This window comes from Notothenia rossii, assembly GCF_949606895.1.
Source record: "Notothenia rossii genome assembly, chromosome: 5".
In the NCBI taxonomy this organism is placed as follows: Eukaryota; Metazoa; Chordata; class Actinopteri; order Perciformes; family Nototheniidae; genus Notothenia; species Notothenia rossii.
Window position 1 is genome coordinate 19,179,488 of NC_136903.1, and position 11,403 is coordinate 19,190,890.

An 11,403-nucleotide genomic window follows, 5' to 3' on the forward strand; every position below is an offset into this window, starting at 1 on the left:
AGCCTGAATTTCGTGCAGCCTTTAGTTTTACCAGGTGGAAACACTGTCTATATAATGTGAAGACATGTAGAACTAGGCATTAAGAGGCCCCTGACATTAGGCCTATTCTAAAATAGTAGGGGCTTCTAACAGCTTGCCAACGTACAGGCACCCTCTGCATAGCAGAATGAATAGCCTTAAAAAAAAAAAAAAACACTCTGCGGTAACGAGTGTGTGTGGGTGTGGCCGTGGGTGTGTGTGTGAACAGCTTGTCTGCCCAAGGTTTAAAACATTTGGGACAGCAGTGAGAATGTTATGAGAGACAATTTGTTGCTTTGACTAAACTCGAAGGAAGTTAGACTGGAACATTCTAAATAAATCATAACACTTGTACATTAATTAAATACATTTGACATTTAGCTTGAGCTGGGTTCAATATTTTCTTTTTTTCATGGTATTTAAATTGGGCTCGAGTAGAACCCTATGGATTTGGCTTGCAACACAAAATGATACTGATCTCTGTCTGTTAGGACCTGGAAGTGTCATGATTTAAAGCGTGGGTCTGTGAAGGAGAGGCCCTGGAAAACAACATCTATCTTTGACTGCAATTACCGATTTTAAAGAGATTGCAACATTATACGTCTTTTTCTTTTAAATTGCTCAATTCATTTAACACATTTATTATGCACACAATAAAAACTTCAACAAATATATTGATTCTGGCTTAACCAGCGACCTTTACTCTGTTGTTCATAAGCTAGGTTTCAGAAAACCTGTCAGTAGTTTAACAACTATTAGAATTTTAGTAATGTCTATGGAGACCAATTGGTTGATACGAGAAATAATTTGAAACAGTTCAATAAAGAATGTTAAACTATTTTTAAAACTGTAATTGAACTTCACACACACACAACACATCTCAAGTGATGGTTTCTACTTAATGATTATGGTATACTAGTTATGTAATGATAAATCAACTAGTTCTACAGGAACAAAATCCAAAGAACGGAAAAAGCTGTTTGCTGTTTCAGTGACTTTGTCAAAACGTTTACAGTGGTGGGAGCTGACTGGCTAAAGCAATCATTACTGTAAGTGTGTTACTGATGTTTTATTCGACATCCACACAAATGGCGGGAAAGCACATCAGCGAGCAGAACCCTAAAATATATTGGACCTTGCATAACATGCCAGTAGTTGTAGTCTTCATGAATTCACTCATGTGTTTTAACTCATTAGTGTGAATGCTGTGCAACTTCAGCCTACTTTCAGCTACAGAAACATTCAAATCAGCACATGATGGGAAACTTTAAATGTCTTAAAATATGTCATACTTTTGAAATATTCAGCTTTGTAACTCAATGGGAGGAACCTTCAAATGCTCTTTTAGCTACACCGTTTGCAAAATGCAACTTTTTCCACATACTTTCAGCTAGAGACTTCATTCCAACTTTAAAACGGTCACAAGTCATTCAGCTATTAAACTTGTTTTCCAGATTTTTGATATCTTTTACAGTTTTTGAATTTCCAACGTTTAAATTGTGGTACATTTTCAGGATGTTTCAGATTTTATGGTGTATATGGGACGACTCTTCAAATCCTCTTTTGCCTTCATCGTGTGCAAAATGCTACTCCTTCCACATACTTTCAGCCAGAGACTTCATTCCAAATTTAAAACGTTCAAAGACATTCAGCTATTGAACTTGTTTTTCAGATTTATGATATCTTTTACAGTTTTTGACTTATCAACGTTTAAGTTTTGGTAAATGTTTAGGCCGTTTTCGATTTTATAATGGGTGTCTATATGATACAAACTCTTCAACTACAACCCTAATTATATTTTAAACATTTTAGAATGCCTCAGGAAATATTTTAATGTAAATTTAAATGTAAATGTGAAGGGATGTGTGTAATGTGGTGATTAATATTCACCGCGGATCTATGGGTTGGGGTATTGTTGCGCACGGACATAGTTAACCTAAGGTGACCAGATTTTTTAAATTAAAACCGGGGACATTTTGAGTTTTGCAGTCAATATATTATTAAGATATCCAATTTTCTTCACTGTTAAAGAAAAAAGGGGGCACAATTCTGGTTCAATGCAATTCGAACATTTGAACTGTTGTATACAAACATAATGACGATAGCCAATATATGAGATTTCAAAAGTATTTTATTTTGAAATTCTACATCAGATATTCCTGATTTTCTCTGATGGACTAGATGGGGTCTCCTGCTATCACCCTGAAGTGAAATAAGTATTTGATTGACTTCGAATGACTCTTTGATTATGGACGGTTTCCATTAAATAATAATCAAAATATAGACGGACAATAGATCTAATTTGAGATTTTAAACAGCATACATTTTAAATTGTGCTTCAGAAAGTAATGTTATTTTAGGAGTGTTGTGAGTAGGGATGGGTACCGAGAACCGGTACTAAGTCAATACCGGTACCTGATTGGACGGTATCGGTATACCGTTAAGCCGCTGGACAAACGGTGCTGCTATCGGTATGTCTTACGTCTACTTCCTTCGTTTAACTTTAAACCATTCTGGTTGGTTGGGAACCCTCATCCCGTGTGATGTATCCGGTTTGAGACCCCTCTGATTGGCCACTGTAAATGCCACTCGTCATCTCTCTCAACAGCGCTCTGTTTATGTTTTGTTTACCTGAGTGAAATCTTGCAGGCACATCGCCTTGTCTTTTTTTTGTTTATTAACACTGAGAGTGTATTAATGTGAGCTCCTACACCTATAATAATTTGGCCTTTCATTGAATGCTTTATAAACCAGTTAAACTTACAGATGTCATTGTGAATTGGAAAACTGCATTTAAAGGTCAACGTTTCAATGTATGGTTCAGCAATTGTTGGTCGTTTACTAGGAATTGACATATTTTAAGCTCAAATACGTTGTTCTATGTTTAAACCTTCTGACACATTTTGACGACTTTCAGTTCAGCACATCATTTATTTTGTGATGATTTAAAAGTACAATCCAGAATAATATACGTACTCGCCTTTATCTTTTTGCCATCTTAGCCTTTTGACCAATTTCTTCATATCACAGTTTTGCATGATGTCACTGTAGGACAATGTTTTAAGGATCTCTTGTCGAGCTAGGTTGTCAGTTTGAAATGTCTGGATGAAGATGTAAATGATTTACAAATGTTAAAAAAAAAAATTTAAAATGCCTCTTTTCATCCTCTGTCTGAGGGAAAACCCCAAAAAGCATGATAGGGCGAACCAGGCTCCTTTAAGTTATTATTTATTTGTGTCTGCTTCTGAGAAGCTAGTATATAAGTTATACAGTTATTTCTGCAATTACAATACAATTACTGTTTAATCTTCACATCTTGTATTCATGTCTATAATTTTGAGCACCAAATTATTGAAAAGTATCGATAAGAGTATCGAAAAATACCGATACCGATAAGCAGTACCGGTACCGGTACCGGTATCGATAAAATCCTAACGATACCCATCCCTAGTTGTGAGATGGTGTCAACATCAATTGAAATTAGTCACCCTGTGGAAATGTCAGATATGTCTTCATAACTGTATACTTACATTTTAAATTCACTCAGTTATAATGTGGTAGTTATACGTAGTTTGTTTTAAATTATTATTGATCACATTATATAGGACATATTTCTTAATTTAAGCTCCAGGATATATGAATATGTTTGGTGTGTTTTTTAGGTATATTTGTTATTGACCGAGTAAATGCTTTTATTTTGAAGGCAGTTTTTACAGGCCTCTACCGTAATGCATAGGATATTCGTGCACCGCAATACAACGTGCGGGCTGGCTTGACTGTGTTTTCCAAAGTGGGGGCTGGCTTGACCACAGTCTGTTTACCCAGTGTTTCCTGACATGAAACGTTTTATTTCACCTTGCTATGTGTTTTTAACGTATATTAAAAAACGGGGACATTTCCGGGACAGTTTCAACCGGGGACAGACCAATAAAAAAAAAAGGGGGACGTTTGGTCACCCTAAGTTAACCGGACTTCCTGTTGATGTGAAATCCGAAAACATTTTTTAAAGATAAAATAATACTTTATTCCGAGTGTGCTTGCTTTTCTCTTTGAAGGTCATCACATAAAGGCATTGTAATACACGGTTCGGCTGCATTACATATTACATATCTGCCGTAGTTCGCTATTTATAGAGCCCTGGTGAGAAGACTTTTAGACAAACAGGAATAACTGCCGACAAAACTGAATATGTGACGTGGATCATAAATATATCAGCAATCAAACAAAACCTTAAGTTTCTCTTCACACAATACGTCTCCTCGCAGTATCAATACTAATTCGGCTGACTTTTATATTTGATCCAATCGGTATAGCCTATTGGTATATATACACCATAACGGTGCACAGCTGATAGAAAGGGACACCTGGTGGTTAAAGCACGTTATTGAAATGTATTTTTTGTATTATTAGATATTAATAGGAGACACAGAAAGAAAAACTAATTAGGCTTTATTTAGACATTAAAGAATACTTTAGGTTAAGGTCTTATTTTGAATAAGAAAAAAGCTTTGGGGGTATACATATTAAGCCTGACAAAGTACTAATATTGTAGTGCCGATGAAAGGGAGTCGGAGGCGATGTGTTGAGAATGGAGTTCCACTCTTTATTACCACTAAAGGGTCCGTGTGGCAACACAATACAAAAGGTGAATTATGGTCAAACATGGTGTCACCACAATATATTGTTTTCCTGCAATGTTAACTACTGTATGTTTAAGCACTTATTTTAACTGATATTATACATATATATACACATGTATAATATTCATATTCATATATATTATATATACTTATATTAGAGTATAATACATGTATTATACTCTTATAAGATGTATGTAGATAGTATAAGAAATGTGCAGAATATGACAGTTTAATTGTGGAGGTATAGACACATTGATAGATGTCTTGTAATGCACTGTTGAGGAACCTGCGACCCAGGTTTTTCATCTCCGACCTTGTCAGGTATTGAACAATCAATAAATAAAGAACACAGAATTATTAAATAAAACACAGAATTTGTGTGATTATACTAAATGATTTACAAATAAACACCACTGCATATTTACAACTGTTACACATGCTGATGTAACGCAAATGTTTCCAACTTAGGATCAATAAAGTATATCTTATATCTTTCGACTCGATATAATTACTAACAAAGCACTTATATACTAATAAAGGACTGGCTTATCTAAAGCCAGTTGAGTAGCACTTGAAATGTTTTAGCTCTATGAAACCTGATGTACTTATATGTTTCTGTTTTCTTCAAGTTTGTATCTTGTTGGTCGAACGCACTTATTGTAAGTCGCTTTTGATAAAAGCGTCAGCTAAATGCAATGTAATGCAAGATGATCGTTGGCTATGCCATATTTGCCTCTGAACCTTGACAAGTGCATGTTTCAGGATTATCAATTAACAACAGGATGTCACGGTGCGTGAAACAAGCAGGACCCAAATGCAGATATAAACTGAAATTCCTTTATTTCAAAGCTATGAGATATATGTACAATGACAAAAACAGAACACTCACCGCAGAACTAGTCAGGGAACCAGACGAACCGACCAAGACAGACAGACAACCCAGAACTTAAATACACACAATACTCAATCACACAACAAGACACAGGTGAAGAGGGAGGAGAAAACACAGGGGCCCAGGTGAACATAATCAGACAATTAGACACACCAGGGAAACTAATGACAAGAGGAAAATACAGGGAAAAAGGACCAGACAATAACCCAAAGCAAAACATGACATGGAAAACAGCAAAAACACCCAAACCTACAAAACTATAAACGTGACATAACATGAGAATCGTGACATAACCCCCCCCCCCTCAAGGGACGGATTCCAGACGTCCCCAAAAAACAAAAGTCCAGCAGGGTGGGTGGAGGGGTCTGGAGGACAGGTCTCGGGCGGACGGCCCGGGGGCAAGGCAGAGTTCAAAAAAGGGGAATTCGGGCGGACGGCCCGGGGGCAAGGCAGAGTTCAAAAAGGGGAATTCGGGCGGACGGCCCGGGGGCAAGGCAGAGTCCATGGAGGGAATCTCGGGCGGATGGCCCGGGGGCAAGGCAGAGTCCGAGGAGGGGTGAAGACCAGACAGCTCCGGAGGCCGGTCAGGAGCCGGTGTCGGCAAGATCCCCCATGGAAGAGGACACAGGACCGGCAGGACCCCCGGCAGGAGAGCAGTCGGCGGGACCTCCAACGGCACAGGACATGGGGTTGGCAGGACCCCCGGCAGAAGAGCAGTCTGCGGGACCTCCAACGGCTCAGGACATGGGGTTGGCAGGACCCCCGGCAGAAGAGTAGTCTGCGGGACCTCCAACGGCACAGGACATGGGGTTGGCAGGACCCTCGGCAGAAGAACAGTCTGCGGGACCTCCAACGGCTCAGGACATGGGGTTGGCAGGACCCCCGGCAGAAGAGTAGTCTGCGGGACCTCCAACGTGACAAGACATGGAGTTGGCGTCGGGCGGACAGCCATCAGGATACGGGGAGCTGGCGTCGGACGGACAGCCAACCGGAGACGAGGTGCTGGAGTCGGCCGGTATGCTGACAGGACACGGGGAGCTGGCGTCGGACGGACAGCCATCAGGACACGGGGAGCTGGCGTCGGACGGACAGCCAACCGGAGACGAGGTGCTGGAGTCGGCCGGTACGCCGACAGGTCTCGAGGAGCTGGCGTCGGCCGATGAGTCAGCAGGTGACGAGGAGCCGGAGTCGGGGCCATGGTTACTGGAGCCGGCACTGAAGCCGGGACCATGGCTGTAAGGTCCGGTTCTGGAGCCGGAAACATGGCTGTAAGGTTCGGTTCTGGAGCCGGAAATATGGCTGTAAGGTCCGGTTCTGGAGCCGGAAACATGGCTGTAAGGTCCGGTTCTGGAGCCGGAACCCTGGCTGCTGGGCGCGGAGCAGAAGCCTGGACCCTGGCTGTGTAAGCCAGGTAATGGAGTATGGAAGGAAAGCTGCATGGGCCGGCACTGGAGCACGGAGCAACGGCTGCTGGGTCTGGCGCTGGAGCCGGAACCATGGCTGTTGGGCGCGGAACCCTGGCCTTGCGTCTCTTAGGAGTTTTTTGGAGGCTTCGTGGACCCCCAAACTCCAGACCAGACCCCAAGAAAGGGTCAGAAAATGAGGACTGGCTCTCAGGGCAACGTGAAAAAATCCTAAGCCACTTGGGCAACAAGCTCCAGAGCCAGGGCTTGCGAGCAACCTCCTGACGTGCCTCCTTCAACGCAGCCTCTCTACCCCGTCTAGATGAGGCCCCTTTCCACGTATAAAAAATATACTCCAGAGAATATCCAAGACGTTCCGCCTGTAGCTTCAAAAGATCTGCTGGGTCCATTTTAAGGTCGGTTCGTACTGTCACGGTGCGTGAAACAAGCAGGACCCAAATGCAGATATAAACTGAAATTCCTTTATTTCAAAGCTATGAGATATATGTACAATGACAAAAACAGAACACTCACCGCAGAACTAGTCAGGGAACCAGACGAACCGACCAAGACAGACAGACAACCCAGAACTTAAATACACACAAGACTCAATCACACAACAAGACACAGGTGAAGAGGGAGGAGAAAACACAGGGGCCCAGGTGAACATAATCAGACAATTAGACACACCAGGGAAACTAATGACAAGAGGAAAATACAGGGAAAAGGACCAGACAATAACCCAAAGCAAAACATGACATGGAAAACAGCAAAAACACCCAAACCTACAAAACTATAAACGTGACATAACATGAGAATCGTGACACAGGAGGGGTCACAGACATAAGACCAGCTGTTAAATAAAGCTCTTCTGACCTTAGCTGTCATGTGGGTATATATATTAATGCTGCCCATTATGGGCACAAGCAATTTTCACCCATTTATTCATTTTTAAATTTGAGTGTGTGGTGATTGACATTATTCACCCACGGAACTATGGGTTGGGGTATTGTTCCGCACGGACATTAGTGAGTTGACCGGACTTCCTGTTTCCCCCGGTCTTATCTTCCCGGGCTGAAAGCTGTTTACATGTTGTTCTGATGTTAAATAAAAGTCTAGCTTGTACCTTCGATACCCCGCCTCCGACTCCCGTCTCTCGGCACTACATTGGTGACCCCGACATAAGTCTCGTAGAAGGATCCGAGACTGAACCGAGCATGGCAAATAACGCCGTTTTTTTCAAACTGCCGGAGTTTTGGGATACATCTGCGGCTGCATGGTTCGCACAGGCGGAGGCTCAGTTCGCCCTCCGCGGAGTAACTGATGACGCATCACGCTATTTCCACGTTGTTTCGGCACTGGGAAGCTCCACTGCGACCCGGACGCTGGGCTTTATTACATCTCCCCCTGCCCAGGATAAATATGCAGCGTTCAAGACTTTCCTGCTAAAGACTTTCGAGCTGTCTCGGTCGGAACGGGCCCGACGCCTGCTCGCTATTCATAGCCTGGGAGACAGCAAGCCTTCTGACCACATGGAAATGATGCTCAACCTGCTAGGTACGGAAGAACCCAATTTTTTGTTCATAGAACTGTTTCTTCGGCACATGCCGCCGCATGTTCAGACAGCGCTCGCTAACACGGCTATTACTGAGCCATGCGCTTTAGCCGAAGAAGCTGACCGGTTCTTCCTGGCCACCCAGCGTTTTACCCCTGAGGTGCTGGCCCCGACACGCAGCGGCTCCTTCCCTGGTAGAGGCATGCCACCTAGCAGAAGCTCCAGGGCCGACGTCAGCGACTCCAGCCCTGGCCTGTGTCAGTACCATGCACGCTATGGGGCGAAAGCGAGGATGTGCCGTCCCCCCTGCACCTACAAGGAAACGGGAAACGCCAAGGCCTGCGCTCGGTAGTGGCCGCGAGCGTGGGCACATCCAACCGGCTCCTGTTCATCAGGGACACCCTCTCTGGTCGCAGACTCCTTTGTGACACAGGAGCCCAGCGGAGCGTCCTGCCGGCTACGGTGGAGGACGCCGCCGGTGGGGGCCACGGCCCACCTTTGACGTCCGCTAACGACACCCCTATCCGCACCTATGGCACAAAGACAGTGGACCTGTGTTTCGAGGGTCAGCGGTTTAAGTGGGATTTCATCACGGCTGACATCTCCTTCGCCCTCCTTGGCGCAGACTTCCTGTGCGCTCACGGACTGCTGGTGGACGTCAAGAACAGCCGCCTGGTGGACGCACTGACGTTTGCCTCGTTCGCATGTACCCGCGGCGAGGCGTCATTCAGCGGGCTCTCCAGCTCACTCTCACAGGGTGACAAGTTCCAGCACCTTCTCAGTGAGTTTCCCGACTTGACGCAGCCCACCTTTTCCGCTGCCACTACCAAACACAGGGTAGAGCACCACATTGACACTGAAGGCCCCCCAGTCTATGCTAGGGCCCGGCGGCTCAACCCTGACATGCTGTCGGTCGCCAAGTCGGAGTTCGACAGCATGGAGCGTCTGGGCATCATCCGCTGCTCGGACAGCCCTTGGGCTTCGCCGCTCCACATGGTCCCTAAATCAGCCGGTGGCTGGCGACCGTGTGGTGACTACCGCCGCCTTAACGACGCCACTACGCCAGACCGCTACCCGGTCCCTCACATCCAGGACTTCTCTTCACACCTGGCGGGCAAGCTGGTTTTCTCCAAGGTGGATCTGGTGCGGGGCTACCATCAGGTTCCGGTGCACCCCTCAGACGTCCCCAAAACTGCGGTGATTACGCCGTTCGGGCTTTTCGAGTTCCTGCGTATGCCGTTTGGACTTAAGAACACAGCTCAGTCCTTTCAGCGGCTGATGGATTCGGCGCTCAGAGACATGCCATTCATTTTCGTCTATTTAGATGACATCCTTGTCGCCAGCTCCTCCTCTGAAGAGCACCAGGCACATCTCCGTGTCCTTTTTGCGAGGCTCAGCCAACACGGCCTGATTATCAACCCGGCAAAGTGTCAGTTCGGGTTGTCCTCCATCCACTTCCTCGGGCATCTCATCAGCAAAGATGGAGCCGCCCCCCTCCCATCGAAAGTGGAGGCCGTGTCCGCCTTTCCACGACCGTCTACAGCTCGGGCGCTCCGAGAGTTCCTCGGGATGGTGACGTTTTATCACCGGTTCATCCGCCGGGCGGCCCACACCATGCGCCCGCTGTACGAGGCCCTCAAGGACAAGTCCCCCGGCCAGGCCATAGACTGGACGGCTGAAAGGGAAGCCGCTTTCGATGCCACCAAAGCCGCCCTGAGCGAAGCCGCCATGTTGGCTCACCCGTCACACAGGGCCCCCATCGCTATCACCACCGACGCGTCTGACTACGCTGTGGGCGCGGTGCATGAACAATGGGTCGACGGCGCCTGGCAACCGCTTGCCTTTTTCAGCCGCCAGTTGACTCCCAGGGAGCGCAAGTACAGCGCTTTCGACAGGGAACTCCTTGGTCTCTATTTGGCTGTTCGCCACTTCCGTTTCCTGCTGGAAGGCCGGGAGTTTGCGGCGTTCGTGGATCACAAGCCACTTACTTTCTGCATGTCCAAGGTGGCCGAGCCGTGGTCCGCCCGACAGCAACGCCAGCTTTCGTACATCTCCGAGTACACCACGGACATACGACACATCGCTGGCAAGGCTAACGTGGTCGCGGACTGCCTCTCCAGAGCGGTCATCGGAGCTGTGCAGCTGGGCCTCGATTACCTCCGCATGGGCGCTGACCAGGCCTCTGACCACGGGGTCCAGACCCTCAAGGCCTCGGTCACGGGATTGCGACTGGAGGAGGTCACGGTCGGTGACTCGGGCGCGAAGCTGTGGTGTGACATCTCCACGGGCCAGCCTCGACCGCTAGTCCCTACGGACTGGCGCCGACCCGTTTTTGAGGCGGTTCACAATCTTTCCCACCCCGGTAGGAAACCGTCCGTGAAGTTGGTGTCGCAGAAGTTCGTGTGGCAGGGGCTTAAGAAGGACGTGAAGTCCTGGGTCGACGCATGCGTGGCTTGTCAACGGGCTAAAGTCCACCGCCATACTAGGGCCCCTTTTGAACTGTTTGCGGTTCCTGAGAGGAGGTTTGACCATGTCAATGTCGACCTCGTAGGTCCGCTTCCCCCCTCTCACGGTTTCACCTACCTGTTTACGATGGTGGACAGGACGACCCGCTGGCCCGAGGCCGTTCCCCTCACCTCGACGTCAGCTTCCGACGTCGCCCGCGCTTTCATCGGCACGTGGGTGGCGCGCTTCGGGACCCCGTCTGACCTCTCCTCTGACCGCGGTTCTCAGTTCACCTCGGAGCTGTGGAACGCTGTTGCTGTGGGTTTGGGGGTCAAGCTGCACCGCATCACCGCATATCACCCCCAGGCTAACGGATTGTGTGAGCGGTTTCACCGATCCATGAAGGCGTCACTGCGTGCCGGATTGACAGACGGCAACTGGGTGGATAAG